This window comes from Marmota monax, unplaced genomic scaffold (assembly GCF_021218885.2).
Source record: "Marmota monax isolate L192 unplaced genomic scaffold, Marmota_monax_Labrador192_F-V1.1 WCK01_AAM20220418_F8-fsc00098, whole genome shotgun sequence".
Lineage (NCBI taxonomy): Eukaryota > Metazoa > Chordata > Mammalia > Rodentia > Sciuridae > Marmota > Marmota monax.
The window spans coordinates 4,157,709-4,179,340 of record NW_026694639.1 but is presented as its reverse complement, the minus strand read 5'-3'; the positions used below and the strand labels follow the sequence as shown (position 1 = coordinate 4,179,340).

At 35.4% G+C, this 21,632-nt stretch overlaps 1 protein-coding gene across 1 annotated transcript in view; it reads left to right on the top strand.

The window, feature by feature from the left end:
• The window catches only part of Malrd1 (MAM and LDL receptor class A domain containing 1), a 670,952-nt gene that overhangs the window by 693 nt on the left and 648,627 nt on the right, over positions 1–21,632 (top strand). The window lies entirely within an intron of this gene.

The following is a 21,632-nucleotide window of genomic DNA, read 5'->3' as shown; positions in this document are numbered from 1 at the left end:
TTGATTTCAGCATATTGGAAAAAGGACAAACATCAGGGAGTACAGGACCTACATTTGAGTCCTAGGTAAACCATTCACTAATTCTGTGATCTTGAACCTGCATTTTATTACAAAAGATCCTAAAGTCAGAAAAAAAAAAACTCTCACAGGTGGGAAAATACTCCATTGCTTCCTGGAATAGCAGTAATGAACAGGAAGCAGTTTACCAAAGGAAGATATGTACTATGACATAGATGTGTCTGTGGTTTCCATTGTAATGTGAAACCTTGCAGGAACACTAATTTTGGCAATGGAGACTAGTGTCCTTCTCGCACACAATAGCCTTCTATCAATGATGTTTTCATAAAATCACTGCAGGGTAGTTGGTGGTTCATATAGCTATTGATGCAATTAATTATCTGATGTCACTAATTCTATTATTGTAAGTCACTTTGCTCAAAGTTATATATATATATATTTTTTAATTTTTTATCAGTGTTTAAAGAATTCTTCATTTTCTTCTACTAAAATAAGACTCTACAAATTCAATGTTGCTATTATTTGTCTCCTATTTACATGTTTATCATGATTACATTAAAACAATAAATCAAGATTACTGAAGAATTTCTTCTAGCAGAAGGAAACAGGCTAATGATTTTTTTCCCCTATAGCTATCATGCTGTTCATATTTAGCAACTGTTAAATACAAAGCCCTACCAAGGATGGGACTCATTTGTATTTGTTCAATTTTCCCGGAGAGGCTAAATGTGGGTGTGCTGACCCTTGCTCCAGTCTGTCTGGGAAAGACCTTCCTGCTTCTCGGTGAGCAGCGAAGAGGAACCACCCAGTTGGTTTGACAAGAAGTGCAAAGCTTCTTCCATTATTAATCTCTATGAAGCTCCCTTTAGCACTCTTGCTGCGATAACATGCATGGTCTTGCTTCAGGGAAAAGGTTAATGTAAGGAAAGAGAAAGCTGCTGAGTGGGAAAGGTCTCCTCTGCATGAAAAATTCTAATAACTCTCAGCCTCAGAGGAAAGCAAAGGCACGGATCTGTCAAATAAACACATTTCATTTTAAATGTTACATTGGGAGGTCACCTTTTGGCTTTTTTGCTTTTCATTTTCTTTTCCGAGAAGTTTCCACTTCGGTATTTTATTTAAAATGTGGACAAAAACTTGTCGATAAAATGTAGAATCACTTTAAACACTCTCTTTTGTATACCATGCTAGGGGGATAATGTGGTGAAGGAATAATGATGGCCAAGCAATTTCACCCATGAAAACCTGTGGCGCTAAATTTATAGATTAGAGTTTTAAAAATCTAACTGTATAATGAGGTTAGAGTAGCTGCATTTAAAAGAAAAATAGAATCAATCTATGCTGCCTTTACAATGGTGTGACCTTTAAAGAAATAGATTAATATGTAAGACTTTTCTTAATAAAATTGGCATAGTTGAAGTTGCATTTCAGTTGCAACAGATGCTATGAATAGGTTTTAGAAAATGTTCTTATTTGGCGGGATGGATTTCTTTTTAAGAATATATGAACCTGTTATTTTTAACTCAATTTTTTTTCCTTTAAGATGTTAGGAAGAAAATGCAAATATTCAAAATGGAATAAATTCTATTTACAGACAATATTAAAAATACTTAATATATAGTGAGCAAGAAGAATAAATTATAGATATAGCAGTTGTTCAGGTTTAGTGTTGACAAGAATCCCTCATTATTAGAATTCATTGGCATCCTTAGCCAGGGATATAAATGTTGCAGTACTGGACTGTGTATTGTTTTTAAAATCATATTTCTAGTATTGCATTTTTTTTTACTTCCATGCTAATCCATACTGACTGCTTCTTTATTCTCTCCTTTTGCTTTTATTGATGATGATGATGATGATGATGATTTTGATTCTAGGGATCGAATCCAATGGCATTTTACACAGAGCCACATACCCAGCCCTTTTTATTTTTTATTTTGAGACAGGGTCTCACTGTGTTGTAAAGTCTGGCTTCAAACTTGTGATCCTCCTGCCTTGGCCTTTGGAGTGGCTGGGATTATAGGTACGAGTCACCATACCTTGGCTGAATATTATTTTTAATTGAAAAATTATGATTGCATTTTTGACAAAATGCTATGTGGATAAAATAGGTAATGATTAAATCATAAAATTAAATATCCATCACCTCTCTTACTTATTTTTGGTGATGAGACATTTGAAATTTACTTTTTGTTATTTTGTAGTATATAATACATTGACTATATTCTTCCTGCTATGTAAGAAACCTCAAAAGTCATTCCTCTGCATTTCAGAAATTTTGTACCCTTTGATGAATAACTTCTCAGCCTGTCCCCACAGCCTCTGGTAATCACTGTTCTAATTTCTACTTCTATGAGTTCAACTTTTTTTAGATTCCACATATAAGTGACATCATGAGGTGTTTTGTCTTTCTGTGCCTGAATGATTTCACTTGGCATAGTGTTCTCCAGATTTAACTAGGGGTGTCACAAATGACACATTTTCCTTCTTTTTAAAGGTGGAATCATGTTCCATTGTGTATGCATACCAATTTGTGTTTTGTTCATTCATCCACTGATGAACACTTAGATGAATTCCCTGTGTTGGCTATTATGCAGAATGCTGCAGTGAACTTGGGAGCACAGATATCCCTTCAACATATTGATTTCAGTTCCTCTGGATATATACCAAGTAGTATCTCTGCTAGAACATATGGTAGTTGTATTTTTAGTTTTTTGAGGAATCCCCAAACTGATTATAAAAATGGCGGTACTAATTTACATTCTCATCAATAATGTACTCATTTTCCCTTGTCTCTGCATTCTTGCCAACATTCACATTTTATCTTTTTTTTATAGCAGCCATTCTAACAGGTGTGAGCTGATATTTCATTGTTGTTTTATTTTGCATTTCCCTAATGATTAGTGATGCTGAGCCTTTTTTCATATACTTGCTGACCATTCATTTCCTTTGGAGAAATGTCTGTTTAGATCCTTTGCCCAACTTTAAATTAGATTGTTTATATTTTTCTTTTTCTTTCTTTTTTCCTTGTTGCCATTGAGTTCTTTCAGTTCTGTATGTATTTCAGATATTAACTCCTTATCTGATGTGTACTTTGAAAATATTTTCTCCCTTTCTGTAGAGTGTCTCTTTACTTTGTTAATCACTTCCTTTTCTGTTCAGAAGGTTTGTAGTTTGATGGAATCCTGTTGGTCTATTTTTGCTTTTGTTGACCATACTCTCAGAGTTATATCTAAAAACTCATCTTTATTATTTTTTTTTCTTCTCCTAACTTGAGACTTTAGTTAGTTCTTCTTTTCCTAGTTCCTTAAGGTATAATGTTAGATTGTGTATTCGAAATCTGCATTTCTATAGAGGTGATTGTCACTATGAATTTCCCCTTTAAGATTGTTTTTTGTACTCCATAACTTTTGTTCTGTAGTGATTCCATTTTCATTTTTCTGGAGGTATTTTTTTTTAATTTCCTTTTTGATTTCTTCTGTGACCTATTGGATGTCATGTCTTGGTCAAGGGACCTTGGTTTCTGTCACCTATTGGAAGTGTGTTTCATTTTCACATATTTGTGAATTTTCCAAGATCTCACCTACTACTGATTTCTAGTTTCAGGCTTTGATATTTGATATGATTTTAATCCTCACAAATTTGATAAAATTTATCTTGTGGCCTAAACATTCTCTCCTGGAGAATATTCTATGTGAATTTGAGATTTTTCATAATCCTGTGTCCTTGGTTTGGTGTCTGGACATTTTAGAAAGCAGCCAGCTGTTTTTTGGTGGTGCTAGACCTTTACTATTTATTCTAGCCTGAGATTTATTTTTTTTTTTAATTGAACTGGGGGCACTTAACAACGGAGCTGTATTCTCAGCCCATTTATATATATTTTTATTTGAGACAGGGTCTTGATAAGTTGCTTAGGGCCTTGGTAAATTGCTGAGGCTGCCTTTAAACTTGTGATCCTCCTGCCTCAGGCTTCTGAGCCACTTGGGTTACTGGTGTGCACCTCCACTCTTGGCTAGCCTGGGATTCTGGTAGTGATCTAGGACAGATAGGCTCTGGGGTCTGGTTCTCTAGTTGGGCTGGAACACTATCTGTGCTCTGAGGTCAAGTGGAACTGCTGGCTTTGCTCTGTGGTCTAGTAAGACGACTGGCTGGATGACGTATCAGGCAGAGCTGCTGACTAGGCCCTTCGATGACCTCAGATAGAGCAGGATCTTCTCTGGCTGTGCAGTACTGTTGTTTGGAATCTGTAGTGGGGCAAAGTGCTACACATTGACTATGAGGCTGGATGAGGCCTACAGGGTCTCTACTAAACCACCTAGGGTGCACAAGGTTACCCTTTCTCCATAAATATGCATAGATTTGGCTGGCCTCCATTCCTTGAGAGGCTGAAGCAAAGCATTGTGCCTTGGTTAAATCACTGGGTGGCTGCTGGGATAGGGAAGGGCCAGATTCTTTCCTCCTCAGGTAATTGCTGACCTGCTTTGGAATGGCTTAAAGTGAGGCCCAGGGCTGGTTGGAGAAGTTGGCTAAGGACTGAAGCCTGGAAGACCTAGAGGCCATGCTTCCTGCACAGCAGTGCTGTTGGCTAGACTAATGTGGCACCTCTGTTGTCTGGAGTCCAGAGCTACCCCCTTGATCTGCACACTGGCAGTGATGAGCCCCATTCCTGCTCTTATTGTTTCTAATTGACCCCAGATGATTGAGTTCTGGTTATAACCTCCAGGGAGAAGTCAGCCTCCCAACTCTATGTTCCTCTGTGGGAACCCTGGGCATGGGGCAATCTCAGTGCATAGCAGTGTCCTGTCTTGGTTAAGGGACAACAGTTAAAGAAACTGTTCCTCTTACCCTTCAATCTGAATTCTCAATTCTGTAACTGAAGAAGATGTCCCAGCCTCACTGCCAAATTCTGAGATTTTCGTAAATGTATTCTTTGTGGATAGTTGATAATTGAACTTCTGTGGGAAGATGTGAAGACGAAAATTATTCTGCCATCTTGCTGACATTATTCTCATATCTTCTTTTCTCTTTGATTTTTTACTTGTTTATTATTTTTTTTTTGATATCAGAGTCATTTTACAGTGTACAAAGATACTCTAGTTTCTCTTTTAACAATTGCTCAAAATTATATGTCTTGGGCTGGGCTTATGGCTCAGTGGTAGAGCATTTACCTAGCATGTGTGAGGCACTGGGTTTGATCCTCAGGACCACATAAAAAATAATAAAATAAAGGTCCATTGACAACTAAAAAATATTTTAAAAATATTTGTCTTTGTTTTATTCTTACTTAACAATAAATAGAACAGTATTATTTTTGTTGCTACCATTTAGATCCAAATCAACTAAAAGATTATGAAATGTACTATTAATGTAGCATGGATATATGTCCCATGCAATGGATCACCATCACTGGAGTGTTGTCAGTTACCTAAAATTCCAGAAAATATTCTTAGAATTACTTTTGCATACCTGAGGTTGGTACTAAAATTAGCTGTTACATATATTTGCCTTTAGAGCCAAATTTACTATGATTCAAAAGAGAATATATTCAGTTAATCTGACATTTTTTCCCATTGACGTATGTCACAGTTTAGAATATTTCTATTCATTCTGGTATTTCACATGGAGTAGCACTCTAGTTTTGTATTTATGATTTGATGGTATATATCATGAAGTCTTGAGGTTATAAATAATTTCTTTTGCATTTTTCAATTTAGGAACATTATTTTTTCAAAACATGTTTATTTCATTTGTATCTAAATTTATATATGAAATGTGGAAAATATGTTTGTTGAGTATTGGTTCAGTATAAACAATGGGATGGGAAAGGGCTTTTTATCTGGAAAAGGCATGGAGGAAATTTTTTTTAAAAAATTACATTTTTACAATCTGAAAAATAATATTTCATCAAATAATGTGAAGAACAATCAGTATTTCTTTGGTAGGATGACATAAAAATCAACTACTTTTAAAAGTCATTGGTTTATTGAAGTACTTAAAGTTTGTGTATGCTGAAGACTCTCTTCCTGGTTTGGAAATGGCTGCCTTCTTGCTGGGTCCTCACATGGCAGAGAGACAATTCATCTCTCTTGTATATCTTATCATGGTATGAATTCCATTCCAATGACTCTATTTTCATGACTTAATTACCTCCTAAAAGCTCCACCTCCAAATACAATTGCATTGGGGACTAAGGCTTCAACATCTGAATCGCAGGGGACACTCACATTCAGTCTGTAGCACAACAGAATTATTTACATAAGATATCTAATAATAATTATGTAGGGTGTCTCTGGCGAAAATTAGAAGAAATTACAAATGTAGAGGAAAAAAGACTCATTCTAATACAGTGCTTCTTAATATGACACTTCAATAGTATAAGTAGGCATATTATCATAAAATTAATTTACTTGTTGATTATATTCATGTGCAAGGTCTGACCAGGACAAATATTGGAACCTGATAGAGTCTTGCAAGTTCAACTGGAAAAGTTAGTAATAACCAACAATAAAAAATTAAAAAAAAAATAATAACTAGAAATAGGCAGAAGAAAAAGACGAATGGAAAAGAAATTTCATTAATTGAACTATAGTAGTAAATCCTGAAAACTACACCAACATTATGAGAAATAATAATTAGAAAAGAGTATTTTTAGAAATATTAAGCATATTTGTAATACATTTAATACATGATAGTGGCACCCCAAATCAGTTGAGATGGAATAGGAGCTAGTGATCATTTCTGCTGATAGGTGTACAGTACATACAGTATGCCCAGAAAAGTTATGCAGTTTCCACCTGGTATTCACTTAATCCTTGCCAGTACCAAAACAGTGGTATTTCCCCCATTTTATAGGTTAATAAAAATAAGTCCCAGTTTAGGAAAACCAAAGATCAAAGGACACAGCTATGTAATGGCTGAGCTGGGATTCATGACCAATTCATGACCTGTCAGATTTTGGAACCCTCATTACTAATCAGACAATACTATTTATTGTGTACAACAAGTGACTGTGAGGCAATTTCATGAAATAATATACAAAAATTTTCTAAACATAAAATAGTAAATGTTAACAATGAAGCCAAAAATCTTTATTGCTCTTGATAATGAGTTTTGAAAACTAGTTTCTCTTCTATTTTGATGGGAAATAAATCCTCAAAATATGTTTGTTGTCTATTGGTGCAGTATAAACAATGGGATGGGAAAGGGTTTTTTATCTAGAAAAGGCATGGAGGAAAATTTTTAAAAAAAAATCAGTAAATAAGAGTATTTAAATTAAAATTTTCAGTGTATTGAAAGCACCACAAATAAAATGAAAGAAGAAAAATGTTTGCAATATATCTGAAAAATAATTGTTTTCCAGGCCAATACATCAAAGAAAAGATGCATTTTCTCATAGAAATATGGGCAATAGTTCCAAGAAAGCAACTTACATAAAAAGACAAAGACACATGAGGAAGTGAGGTACTTCACCATTAATCAAAAACCACCATGGAAAGCAGAAGCCAATCACTAATTTTTTAGTGAAATAAGCACAAATAATAAATGAATGTCATTGTTGAGAAGAATATGAGAAAAATAAACATTATTATATACTATAGGCAGAAATATTATAAACTCTTACATTTTGAATAGTATTTTTGTAATATGAATAAGGATGATTTAAAGAGTGTTCATACACCCTGAAAAAAGATTTTAATTTTAAGAATTATTTTAAGAAATAATTTAAAAGAGTTCATGTAAAAAGTCTCCTCACAACTAAGTTGAATATGGTAGAATTAGAAATAATCTAATTTTATGATATTAGGTTCATGATTAAATGAATTATGATATACATCTATACTATGGACATCTGTGCAGCCATCTGTCATAATTTTGATGCTATTTAAAAGTGGGGAAATGCTTATGATATATTTTTGCGGGAAATTATGATTACAATCAAGAAAATGTTTTTAAAAATATGGCCTCGCATTGATTAGAAGATAGTAGGTGAAACTATCTCTGTATTAGGCTTATGTTTGATTTTTCTTTTTGTATCCCAATATCTGTAAAATATCACCTATTGTTTTTATTGTCAGAATAAATATTTTTTTACAATAATCGAATGTCCGGACTTCCCATTACCTATTGTGTTTTAAAAATGAGAATAAGGTAATATTAGGCATCTAAGCTACATCACAGGATTCTTTCCTCTCTCCTTTGTATTTTTTTTTCTCAGAACTTATGATAGAGATTTTTGTTTTCTTTTCAGTTGTAGATGTTATTTTGTAATCAGAGTACAAAAATTGAAAATTTTCTAGTAATATAATACATCAAAGTTCGATTAGCAAATGCAGCCGGCTTCAATGGCTTGTGTAGCAGGAGTTAAGCCCTATCAATCATTGTCTAGGCCTATCCATGTTCAGGGCCTGGCAATCGTCTTTCCCCATCACAGCTGCCCATCTGGGTAACCAGAAGTATGGACTTTTCCCTTTATTTTAGATCACAGTGACAGAGCACCCTCTTTCTTGTGCATGTATGTATATGTGCCCACCTACCTGGTCATGCACATGAATGCCCATCGTTACCCACAGCTTCTCCTGTTGATAAGCCTTGCATCCCATGCAGTGGTCATCAGGGACGGACCTCATCTTACAGCACTGAGGACTGTCCCATGGCTCCTCTGGGGGGGGGGGGGTGCTTCTTTGACTGCAACAGCTTATCTGCTGATTGGTGCTCAGCTTCCCCAGTGCTTTCTGAACTGGACTACAATTGCTTGGTCACCACACAGGATAGCCAGTCCTTACTGTGGTCCCTGGAGGTCAGGTCCTTTTTGCTCTCCTTCTTCTAACCCCAATTTACCTCCTTCAATCTTGTTTCTATTGTCACTGTTGTCTTCTCTAATACCTCCCCCTGCCCTGTCTCCTAGGAGTGAGACCTTCTCATTCTCCCACTGTTTTTTCCAACTCAAATCCTCTGGTGTAAATTCTATGTCCTGTCTGCTATTCAAGAACCAGTTTCTAGTCAAAACTGAACGATGTCTGTTTCTTCTTATATTCTAGAAACTATGATTTTTAACTCTTCAAGATGCAAAGAGCAGAGTGGGGTCATACTGGGAGGTGAAGAGAAGAAAAACATACAGTTATTAAGATTTCAAGACTTGTTGCCAAAGTGATCTACCCAAAGCTTCTGAGAGTCTCAAAGCAGGTTCACAAGATGTTCAGGAAGAAGGTGATGCCATCTCTAAGTGGGTTTGTTCAGAAGGAGCAAGAACCCTGGGAGGAGAGCATCATCTATCTGTCCAATCCATGTGTGTGAAATTATGTGTGTGGGAGAAGTGGCAAAGAAACGCTGGAGGGAGACGGGGCCAAGGACCAATAGGAGATGGGTTCTGTGTAGTCTGGAAGGTCATTTGATGAGGAAAGTAGAGATCCATGTGTAGCATGTGTTCCAGCTATCAAATAAGATGGTTGGATTTTCTCACAATGAAACTAAACCTGCAAGTTCTTTCAGGTATCACAGGCATAACCATGGAATTCACCAAAATATATAGTGAAGTGTTGAACTGGGAAGTCCAGCATGGGAATCCTGCCTCTGTGCTGCACTAGAGGCCATAAACAGAGAATTTAGGAAGAATCATTTCCATAATGCTGAGAGTTGGAATCTGGAATCCAAATTTCCAGGGGTCCTGATTTCCAGGCAGGCCCAGAGAAATCTCTACTTCTCTTATGCTGATAAGGTATTCTAAAGATCCTCATTCCTAGGTTTTAGTTTTCAAATGAACAAAGAGGCTTTGAGGTTCTACATTCCTAAAGCTCATGTAAAGCCATCTAAAGTGTTTGTAGAAAATTTCTAAAATTTTCACTCAGTCTTTGCTTCTATGTGTACTATGATCTGTTCTATTATTTTATGCAACATCTTCAACTACAATGGGTTATTCTTTGAAAAAAACAATAATGTCTTTTATTGCAACAGACAATCATTAGTACCATTTTGCATGAACGTCTATTTATCCTTTGGACGTTTGGAGTACATAGTCATAATCTTAGAACAACTATTATCATACAGGATAAAATCCTTAAGCTCTTCTAAGTCATCAGACTTGTTTTATCAATGTGAAGAAGGTGAGGTATAATGTTAAGGGTCAATAGCCCAATATATGCAGCTATTTAATGGTGATCCAAGATAAAGCAAGGTTCCTCTGCATATTGTGTTTGAAAGAGGTGTAACTGCATACCTTAGAACAGTACTTAAAAAATCTGGTTTTCATGCATTGAACAACTTTAAAAGATAGTATAAAATATAGTAAATTTCATAAACAGAATGAACAATTTGTATATGTACATAAATCTCTCCTAAACTTTCTTTTCAATGACATTTAAGTATTTGAAGTTTTATTTATTTTATAGCTTACCATGGACCCAAAGAATTTCAGGTTTGTTATATATGAATTCCACAAACTTTTAGAATGATTCTATTGGGATGGATTAGAAAAACAAGTCACTGTGTGTACTGAGATAAAGTGTAATGAGATAAAGGGGACAGTAGCACAAAATTTTACCAAGACAAGGAAAAAATGAAACCTGAGCATATAGACCTGCACACTGGTCTCAATGCAGATGATGAAAGGCCTTTGGAATTTGCTTAAGGATGACTGGTAGCTTTAAAGCCAGAGGAGGTCAAAAATAGGACATATGGAGAAGGGAGTTAAGAATGTTGGATTCCCAAACTGAAGAAGGCTTTGAATATTTTAACAAAAAGTACATTTTTGGGGGGGATGGGGTTACCAGAAATTGAACTCAGGGGCACTCAACCACTGAGCCACATCCCAAGCCCTGTTTTGTATCTTCTTTAGAGACAGCATCTCACTGAGTTGCTTTAGTGTCTCACTTTTGCTGAGGCTGGCTTTGAACTCTCCATCTTTCTGTCTCAGCCTCCCAAGCTGCTGGGATTACAGATGTGTGACACTGCCCAGAAAAAAGTGTACTTTTTTGTATGTAGATAAAGTGAATTAAGCAACTCCTTATTGAAATTTTTACTGAGATAAATTCTGAAAATTTTCCAGAGAGCAGGAGATAGTAAATGGGAATTATTAGTACTCATTTCAACTAATAATAAACAGTATGAATGTGTTTGACTTTTATTGTTTATTTTAGTTAGAATAAATATGTTAATGAGATGTTTTATTATTCATATGCTAACTTTTGTCTTACTTCCAACACTATTTTCCTTCTATAAGAGCTTATCTTAATCTTGCTCTGGAATCTGAGCTTCTGAGAACTAGAACTGGAAGTGTCTATATATATATTGTATGTATGTTTATTAGATTTCTTCCGTTATTTAGGAAACAGTCTTCATAAAATATTTTTCATGTCAAATAACACTATTAGGAACTTTTTACTTTTGGCAATTTTTGTATGACTTGGATGGTGATACACATAGTTGTGTAATATAAATCATTTTCTTGAACATGTTTTGATATCTAGAATTGTTTCAGAGTTGCAGACTGTTTTTATTCATAATGGGCAATGGAAATAGAAAAAAGGTGATCCATATGTAATGTGGATTGTCCTTTTATCTCTCAATATGATTTTGTAAAAAAAAAAAAATAGCAGTGATTCTTCCCTGTGAAAACATGAAAGCATCAAAAAAAAAAAAAAAAAAAAAGGACCCCAGCACATTCTGAAGGTTGGCTGGTCAGTGAACCTTTCTTACAGGGAGAGACTAAAACTTTTCTAGAAACTTTTTTTAAAAAAAATTCTATTCTTCAGAATTCCTTATTACATTTCCAACAAAAGAAGCCTTATAATAACCAGGGTAAACTTGATGGGGACTTGGAATTTGGTGAGATTTTCTTAAACCAAAGAGAGAGAGAAAGAGAGAGACAGGGAGATAGTGTGTTAAGCATGCTTCTCTGAAATGATACTATGCTTCCTGAGCTGCAAGCAGTTTCCCTAATATTTTGAAGGCAATGATTAAAAAAAAATCAAAATGTTATTTCCATTAGGGCAGAAAATTTCCCTACTTCTCTTATTTCTAGAAGACTGATTTTTTACGTAAGAATTAATGTATGTTAGATAGACTGAATGGTTACTGGTTTACTGACTGACTAAATGATTGGAGGGATTGTCAGTTATGTTATTTTCTTTCAACATGGAATTGGATAAAACTATACAGCCTTCCCAGGAAGTCTGTTCCTGTTTTGTGCTTTAAGCTTACAAACTGTTGAGAAGGATATTTGGCTTTTGAGCTCCATTTGACAATTTCAAGGACCCCTTGCAACAACAAATGGTAGACTGTTTCTTCCATAAGCAGAATGTTTTCTGAGGCCAATATCTGTTTACTTGTAGAACTCCTGCCTTTCTTTCATCTCATGCTCTTATTTTCTGTTTATAAACGAAGATATTTGTAAATAAACAGTTTCTACATGTGCATGCTGATATTCTAGGCTTGGTTAGGAATCCTGAAAGAAGGCTTGCACCAAATTTACAAAAGCAAGGACCTTGAATTATACAGCTTTTAAATGAAATTCCATAAAAGAAATAGGACTAGAATGTAATATTTTTCTACTTCCTAGATATAATTATTATTTTCTAAGGGGAACACTTGCTTGAATTTGGAAATTTTACATCTTTTGAGAGAAGTTGAATATTTATTCAGGAAAAAACATAAATTTATTTGTTTACAGATTATCCTACTTAATAGAAAATGACTTCAAGCAACTTTTCATTCAAAGTCCTGAATTCATTTTAATAGAAATTATTGAAAAAACATTAGATTTTCTGGGCAAACTGGTGCTCTGGAATACAGAATTCTATGTACACAACTATGCAACATTTCTAATACTTGATTGTATTCTGCTGAAAGCTGGAGTGAATTCTACAAACACTGGAGACTTCCTTTGAATGTTACTAATTCTAAGTCAAAGTTAAATTTGAAGCATGATTTGATAATCTTTTTCTGATTAACATAAATCCCATCAATGACACAATTCTTGTCAAAGATAATCTCAACCTGAGGTTTAAGGCAACAATTTGACAAGAACATAGCTTAAGTAATACTGGACAGTTCTGGTTTGCATTGCAAAAGTGCTAATTGCATTTGCTTTCACAGACCTTTGTGAGTTAGAGTTTTTCTTGTTATTGCGTTGATTAAAAGAATAAAATTAATTCAGCGTGAAACATAAGAATTTCTCTGATAAAAACGAATTGACATTTTAAAATGCTAAGTCAAATTATAGTAATCTTTTATTAAAATTTATTTTTTGAGAATTGTTTAATTCTACTTTCATTTAATTAGAATGTTTTAGATTAATTTCGTCCTTCTTAAGAACTGGTCATTAATTTCTGACATTGTTTGAGAGTAAGGGAGATAATTCTTTATGGAAAAATTTTTATATGTTATCTACATGTAAAACAAAACAATAAAATAAACTTGAATTCTATGTAAAAAATTATGATTATGTAATACATAGCTTTCCTCAAAAAATTAAAGTACTCACAAACTTGGAATAGTAGGGAAAGACTTCAACAAAATAATAGCTGTACAAGAAAAACCCACAGTAACATCATACTAAAAGGCAAAAAATAGAAATAGTTTCCTTAAAGGTCAGGAATCAAAAAAAAAAAAAAAAGTATGTTGGCTTTAATCATTTCTATTCCACATGGTATTGGAAAGTCCTGACCAGTGCATTTAGGAAAAATAAGTTTTAAAGAAAGAAGTTAAAGTATCTCTGTTCATGTTCACTGTTAACAGAACACATAATTTTAATATTAAGGAAAAGAGATAAAAGATGTGTGTATTGAAAACAACAAATCATTGCTGAAAGAAATTTACATAGAGAAATTAATGAAAATACATTCTGAAAGGAAATGTATTTCCTTTCAGACACTCGGAGCTACCAAGAGATTTTTATTGCAACAGTGTCTGATTAACAGGAAAGGAAGAGAAAGAGAAAGAGAGAGAGGGAGAGGGAGAGGGAGAGAGATTGTGAGAGAAGAAAGAGAGAAGAAAGGGAGAGGGAGAGAGCAAAACGGGATTGGGGTGGGGGAGAGCAAAGCACAAGAGAGAGAGAACGCAAGAGAAGAATGAGAGAGAGTTCGGGCAGGAGAGTTTTTATAGCCAAAATCTAATGGGGTCTCTGGGTCTGCAAGCTTCCTTGTTGGCCTACAGTGATAGGATCATACAGTAGTTGCTAAGGGTGTCATCTGCCTTCAGGCAGACAGGGCAGGGGCCAGATGTGGGTTTCTGTTGTACCAGATGGGTGGGGGTCAAGTGTTCAGCCTTGAGTGGGTTGAGTGTCCAGACTTGAGGCAAACAAGTGATAAGGAACCAGACGGGGGAAGGTAAGGGTTGAGTGTTCAGCCCACCATCAGCCTGCTCTGCAACCAACACATTCTATATTCATTAATTGGAATAGTTAATATTGATAAAATGTCTCAAAAATCCAACAATTTTTTTTCATGAATAGTAAAAATCCATTTTAAATGTCATGTGGGAATCTCAGTGGACCTCAAGTACACAAAACAATGTGGAAGAAGGACAAATTAGAGGTCTCACACTTCCTGATTCACAATTATTTTACAGAGCTATCGTAATTAGAAATATGGTGCTTGTATGAAACAGTCATATAGACCAGTGGAAAAGAATACAAAACCTAGAAATAAGTGCTCACATATGGTGTCCAGTGATTTTTTGAGACTGGTGCCATAATTATTCAGTGAGAAAGGGTATCTTCGTGTGAAAAGAATGATCTTGAACTCTTACCTTGTACCACATACAAAAGGCTAACTCAAAATGGATTAATTGAAAACAGAAAGATTAGAGCTAAAACTATCAAACTCTTGGAAGAGGAGGAAAGTTTCTTGATATTGGACATGGATATCTTGGAAATGACACCAAATGCACAGGCAACAAAATGAAAAGGAATTATTCATCAAAGAACACTGTGAATGTGGTGAAAAGGCTATCCATTGAATGAGAGAAAATATTGGCAAATCATATATCTGACAAGGGATTGATATGATGTCCAAACTGCATAAAGAACTATGATTCAACCACAAAGAAACCAAACTGATTTCAACATAAACAAAATACTTGAATAGGCTTTTGCACAAAGAAGATGTACAAATATCCAATAGACACATGAAAAGATCTCAACATTACCAACCACAGAGAAATGAAAATCAAAACCACAATATAATTACTTGTGTTGTGGTTTAGATCTGGAATATCCCACCAAAGTTTCATGTGTTGGAGGCTTGGTCCCCTTTCGTAGCATGTCAAGAGGTGGGACTTTGGAGAAGCGATTGGATCATGAAGGCTCTGACTCATCAGTGGAATAACCTATGGATAGGTGAAGTCACTGCTGTGAGGTACTGGGACCTACAGGCAGGTGGGGCATGGTTGGAAGAAATAGGTCACTGTGGGCTTGGCTTTGGGGAGGTTATCTTGTCCTGGGCTCCTTTCCCCACCCCATGCTTTCTTTCCACCATAAGTTTAGCAGTTTTTCTCTGCTACTGCCTACTGCCATGATGTTCTGCTTTACTTTAGTCCAAAAGTAATAGAACCAGATGACTGGATGGAAACATCGGAAACAGTGAGACAAAATAAATGTTTTCTTCTCTAAGTTGTTCAAATCAGGTATTTTAGTACCTGATATGACATATAAGCTGACTAATAGAACTTCACATCCATTAGGATGGCTATTGTAAAAACAACAAGCAAAAATCTAGAAACATGACATGTATTGGTGAAGATGTGGAGAAACTGGATCACTTGTGCTTTGCTGATGGGAATGTAAAATCTTGTAACCACTTTGGAAAACTGATGGCAATTCTTCAAAAAAAAAATTAGTCATAGAGTTTTTGTGTGCTACTTCAGTTTCATATCTGGGTATATATCCAAGAGAAATGAAGTAGGCACTTAAAGAGATATTTGTTCATCAGTATTCAAAGTAACATTATTCATGAAACCCCAAAGCTGAAAGCTACACAGTGTCCATTGGCAGATGAATTGATTTAAAAATGTGATTTTACATTTACATTTTTATTTAGTCTCAAAAAAAGAAGGAAGGAAATCTGATGCATAGATAAACCTGAAGACATTATACTAAATGAAATAAGCATATCACCAAAGACACTTTATTATTCTATTTATATGAATTACCTAGAATAGCCAAATTCATAAAGACAAAGGTAGAATAGTGTTTGCCACGGAATTGGGATAGGAAGAAATGGGAATGTAGAGTTTGAAGGGTATAAAGTTTTTGTTTTGCAAGATGAAGAGTTTTAAGATGGATTGTGGCTGGTTTCATAACAATGTGAATATACACTTAAAATTGTTAAAATGATAAACTTTCATGTAATGTTATATCTTACCACAATAGAAAATTTGTAGTACTTATTGTTATGGAAAGACTACACCTATGTCTCCCAAAAGTTTCAGGATAAAGAAAAATCACTAAGTTGGACTGAGGTAAAATCATGAACTAAGCGTGGTTTGATTTTTAACATTTTCAATCTCACCCCCCCTGCTTTCTAGAACTTTCCTAATAAGCATTTGACACTGTGCTCTGTTGTCTAAGAACTTCATGTCATAACGATTTACCCAGACCATTTTCTTTCCTTAGTTCTGGATTATCTGTCTTTCACTATCACTGCCTTCCTGTTTCCTCAGCAGTATGCCCAAGTTGTTACTTTGCGATATAATTTAATATATTTTTTATCCTTTTTTGGTGTTAAAGATTGAATATCTGAGACATTCTTTAGTGTTTTTTTTTTTTTTTTCTTGTGTGGTGCTGGGAATTGAACCAGGGCCTTGTGCATGCAAGGCAAGCACTCTAGCAACTGAGCTATCTCCCAGCCCCTCTTCAGAGGTTCTTTAATGAGAGAATCTGATGCTGTGGAAGCCAATTCAGGAGTTAATTGTGCCTTCCAATCAACCTTTAAAATGCACAGTGGAGGCATCCTTCCTCTTCGCAGTAATTCTAACTTTCTGGATCATAAAATTGAAAACAAAATGATGAGCTTCACAAGTTGAAAAAGTTGAGGAGCTTGGATTTTACCCACATTTTCTGTATGCCACTTCTCATTGCTCTTTATTTGGTCTGACTGTATGTTAGTCCACACAATTTAGGGATGGGGTGGTCGCAGTAATCTATGTGGAAACCAATTTTATTATAGCAAATAATTTCTGAGTTGAGTGTGAATGTATGGTCTATGAAATGAAAAAGCAGAGCAGCCACAATGCATAGGCAATTATTCAAATGGTGTAAAATGTACAGTTCTCTATTGGGAGGGCACAAATGAATACTTAAAAAGCTTTCTGGTTTTTGAAAAATCTAGTAGTTCATGATTATGTTCTTAAATACATAATTTTAAATGTGAGCTGAATAGATATATTTCATAACAAAACAAATCTCTGTTGTGACTATTCAGAGGGAATAATGTTTCATTTAGCTATTTTTTTCCCAGTTTTAATACATCCAGAAATTATGATCATTAGCCTGTGTATTAAAAAAAAAGAACATCGCAAACAGATATCAACTAAATCATTAGGTTGCAAGGTACTTTCATGGTTTTTAAAAAATATTTGTCACCTGTGTAAGAATGTCTGCATTTTATACACATATGTTTTAGTCAACTTTCATGCGGGCATTACTAAAAATCTGACAAGAACAGTTTTAAGGAGGAAAAGTTTATTTGGGGGTTTATGGTTGTAGAGGTTGCAGTCCATAGATGGCTGGCTCCGGGTAAGGCAAGGCATCATGGTAGAAGTGATTAAATTAAACCTTTTATAACCCAATTATTTCATCTCTAAACTTTCTTGCATTGTCTCACATATGATCTTTTAGGAGGATACCTCATATCTAAACCAAAACAATATAACTGCTGAAATATGGTGATAAAATAATCTAGAATATTTTATAATTACAGATCATAGTGAAATTGCTGAGAACTTGAATAAAACTTGAAAATGGGTGCTCATTTATGTAAATATATGCATAGCCAATTAAATGATACACAAGAACATACTCATGGATTGTTCAGTGACCAGGATACATTCTGAGATGTGAATTATTAGGCAGTTTCTGTGTTGTCTGAACATCATAGAGTGTACTTACACAAACCTGGATTATATAGCTTGCTATGCATCTGGGCTATGTAATATAGCTACTTTTCTAAATGTGGTTTACAATTAACTGAAACATTGTTAAATGTTGCAAATATATACATACATACACTGACTATATAATTTAGTTCATTTTTGTTCAACCAGATTCCCTTGATCATTAAGGGTCTTAAGACCCCTAATAACTGGGTATTTTAGCTATTCTAAATACCCCAAAGGGCTTAGAGAAATTGTAAATTTGACTATGGAGTCAAAAAGACTGGATTCCAACCTTGACCATAGCTATCTTATTTTATAAAAGTTCCCTAATGTCTAGAAGATATTGTCTTATTTTCCTCAAGTTGAAAATGGATTCATGCCTGATTCATGTTGTTATTATAAGAAATAAAGTACTGCACAAAACAAATAATGTCAATCGATTGTAGCAATAAGGATTCTTGATATTATTACAGAATACAGATGGTGAACAAAATCATTAAAAAATAGGGAATCCAAGTTAATAAAATAGACTTCTGACATTGAAGCAGGTTTAGTTAACTATTAAAAATGAGAGTTCTAAATTGGCTCTCCATTCTCAGGGATGATCTCAAGAAAATGCACCAGATAAATTATTAGTATTTATTATTAAACAGTACTTTATGTGAAAAAGTGAACAAGTGATGATTATGTTCTTGCAGCTGGGTTGCCTGCCAAGCACCAACTATTAGTTCATATATTTACTGCCACTGTGCATAATTCAATTAGTCAGGGAAAGAGAGAACTTGTCAAAGGACAATCTCCCCAGTTGCGAAGGCCTACAAACCAAGGAATAACTATTTGCAATTGACAGCGTCTATTTTTAGAACATGACATTTGCAGATATTGTATAGCGGAATAAAGCATTATACGGTTTATTTTGGGGGAACAACCAAGTGCTTAAATTCTTCTGTTTCTCTCCAAATTCTTGGATCCATTATACCCAGAAAAACCAACAACAATAAAAAATAAAAGACTGAAATGCCTCTCTTGTGATGAAACTCCTAGCAGAGGGGCCTTTGTGGTTTGATTTTCCCAAACCTAAAATTCTGATATGACTGGGTGGCAGGAAGATCAAGTTTGTAAAAGTTTGGAGAAGCCTTGGAATGTGTAAGCAGAGCTTAAATAGGTGATTCTGATGGGAATTCAGATGTAATAATAGTTCCTAATATTTCAAGGAATCTGGGAGCCGTGAAGGATATATATATATATATATATATATATATATATATATATATATATATATATATATATAAAAATATCATTAGATCCTCCTAGCAGTTACTTAAGGGAGATGGTAGGATGTTATTATTCTAATCTTTCAAGTGAAGGAAAGGGATTGAATGGTTTGGGTAAGGGACTCAGTTAATATGAATTCAAATCAGGAGTACGTCTTCAGTTGTTTGACCCCATGTAATATTCTTTTCGTTTGAGCCCATTGTCTTTTATGTGCAGTAATTTATTAGAATATAATATACAAAAAGCTTTGTATTAATAAAGTAGCCATAGATTTGGTAAAAAATAATCTGTGGTTAATTTGTATTTGTCATTTGTTGCTAGCTTTTCTTTTTCTACTATTGTCTTATTTCTTACAGAGTCTGTGATGGTTAATCTGAATTATCAATATGATTGGACTAAAGAATATCTAAGATTAAGAGAATTCTGGATGTTTTGATGAGGGGGTTTTCTGAAATGATTGGCCTGTGGGAGAGCAAACTGGGTGGGGAGATTGGCCCTGAATGTGGGCAGCATAGTCTAGCAGACTTGGAACATAGATGAAAGAAGAGGTGGAAGAAGGAGGAAGATAAGGCAGATGCAAGCTTGATTCTTCTTGAGAAGGTTCCTGAGAAATCAGACTTCAGCTCCTTCACTGTTCCAAAGCAGACTCTGAAAAGAGATTGTCCAGGGAGTTGCCAGGACTTTACTGATGACATAGGGGTACATCCTTGGTCCTTCTTGTTCTAAGGCTCCAGCTTTTGGGACTGAGTGGCTCCTTGTTCCTTTGGCTCTCTAGCCTTTACATGGACATTGTAGGACTATCCAACTTCTGATTCTGAAATCCAATCTAATAAATCTCCTGATAAATCATTTATCCTGAAAGTTCTATTTCTCCAGAGAACCCTGACTAATGCAGATTTTCATACCTGGAGTGGAATCATTGCTATGACTAACCTATGTGGTTCGTTTGCACTGGGAAAAGTTTGGAGAAGCCTTAGAATGGTGCAAGCAGAGCTTAATAGGTGATCCTGAGGGGAGCTCAGGAGTGCAAAATGCCAAGAGAAATGCAGATAGCAAAAACTGTGCTATTGAGGTTTCAGAGGGCAATGAGGACTTAATTGGGAACTGCAGTAGAGGTCATTCACATTACATCCCAGAAAGGAGATTGCCTCCATTTTGCCCAGATCCTGAGAGTTTCTATAAGACTGAATTTAAAGGTGATGGATTAATTAATATAATAGAGGAAACTTCAAGGCAACACCAAATTCATGTAGTGGCATGGTATGCAGGTGGCTTTTAGTAAGGTTTACTGTAAGAATCAGAAGGAGAAAGAAGCGGGGGAGGGAGGGAGGGAGGGAGCGTCTATCTAGATGATAGGTCTATCTAGATGATCTCTGGGATTTTTGGTCAACTCGCAGTTGACCAGAAAAGCAATTGGAAAATTGGGCCTAAGGAAGATCTAGTTGCTGGAGACATTACCATCACTACAGAGAAACTAAGTACTCTGCACAGGGACAATAGGAAAGATGCATTGAGGACATCTCAGGAATCACCAAGAGCAAACACACGGCAGGCTCAAGATGTAAAAATGAAAACTCACTTAAGAGAACCTGGAGGCACACAACTTTGCACAGGGTGCCTAGGAGGTTGTTTCATCAGGATTGGTTCACTGTGCTCAGCCTCCAAGTCATGCAGAGAGTGCTGCAGCTGTGGTCCAAGGGGGACTGGCTACAGCTTGAACTGTCAGAAGACCATGTCAGCATCCATATGGTTCCAGTTCTTCAGGAATGCAGGATTCTGGAGATAGGGCATCAAGGAGTCTTCCTCCAAGATATCCAAGGAAAACCTGGTAGACCAGGCATAGTGGGCAAGGTCATAATCACTGTGGTATCCCCTGAAAGGTTGATAAATGAGGCTGTAAGAATAAAGCCAAAGCTGGAATGGAGAGCCCAGCTTGAATTAAGAGATGCCAGTGAAGTGGAATATCTGCTGAGGAAAGCTGCTGACTGTGGACAGAATCAACCTAAGATAGAGGCCTCATGGACCATCACCTTGAAGGCCATAAGGGCAGGGCTGCCCAAGCCCTTTGAAACTCACATCTCACTACCATTTGCCCCAGATGCTAAATGTGGAACTATAGGAACTAATATATACCTGCCTGGGTTCCTGTCTTGGTATAATCCCATTTTTTTTCTTTCTGTGACCTTATTTCTTCCTTAGGGAATGGAAATGTTAAAATTTATCATTTTATATTGGATATATGTAACTTGCTT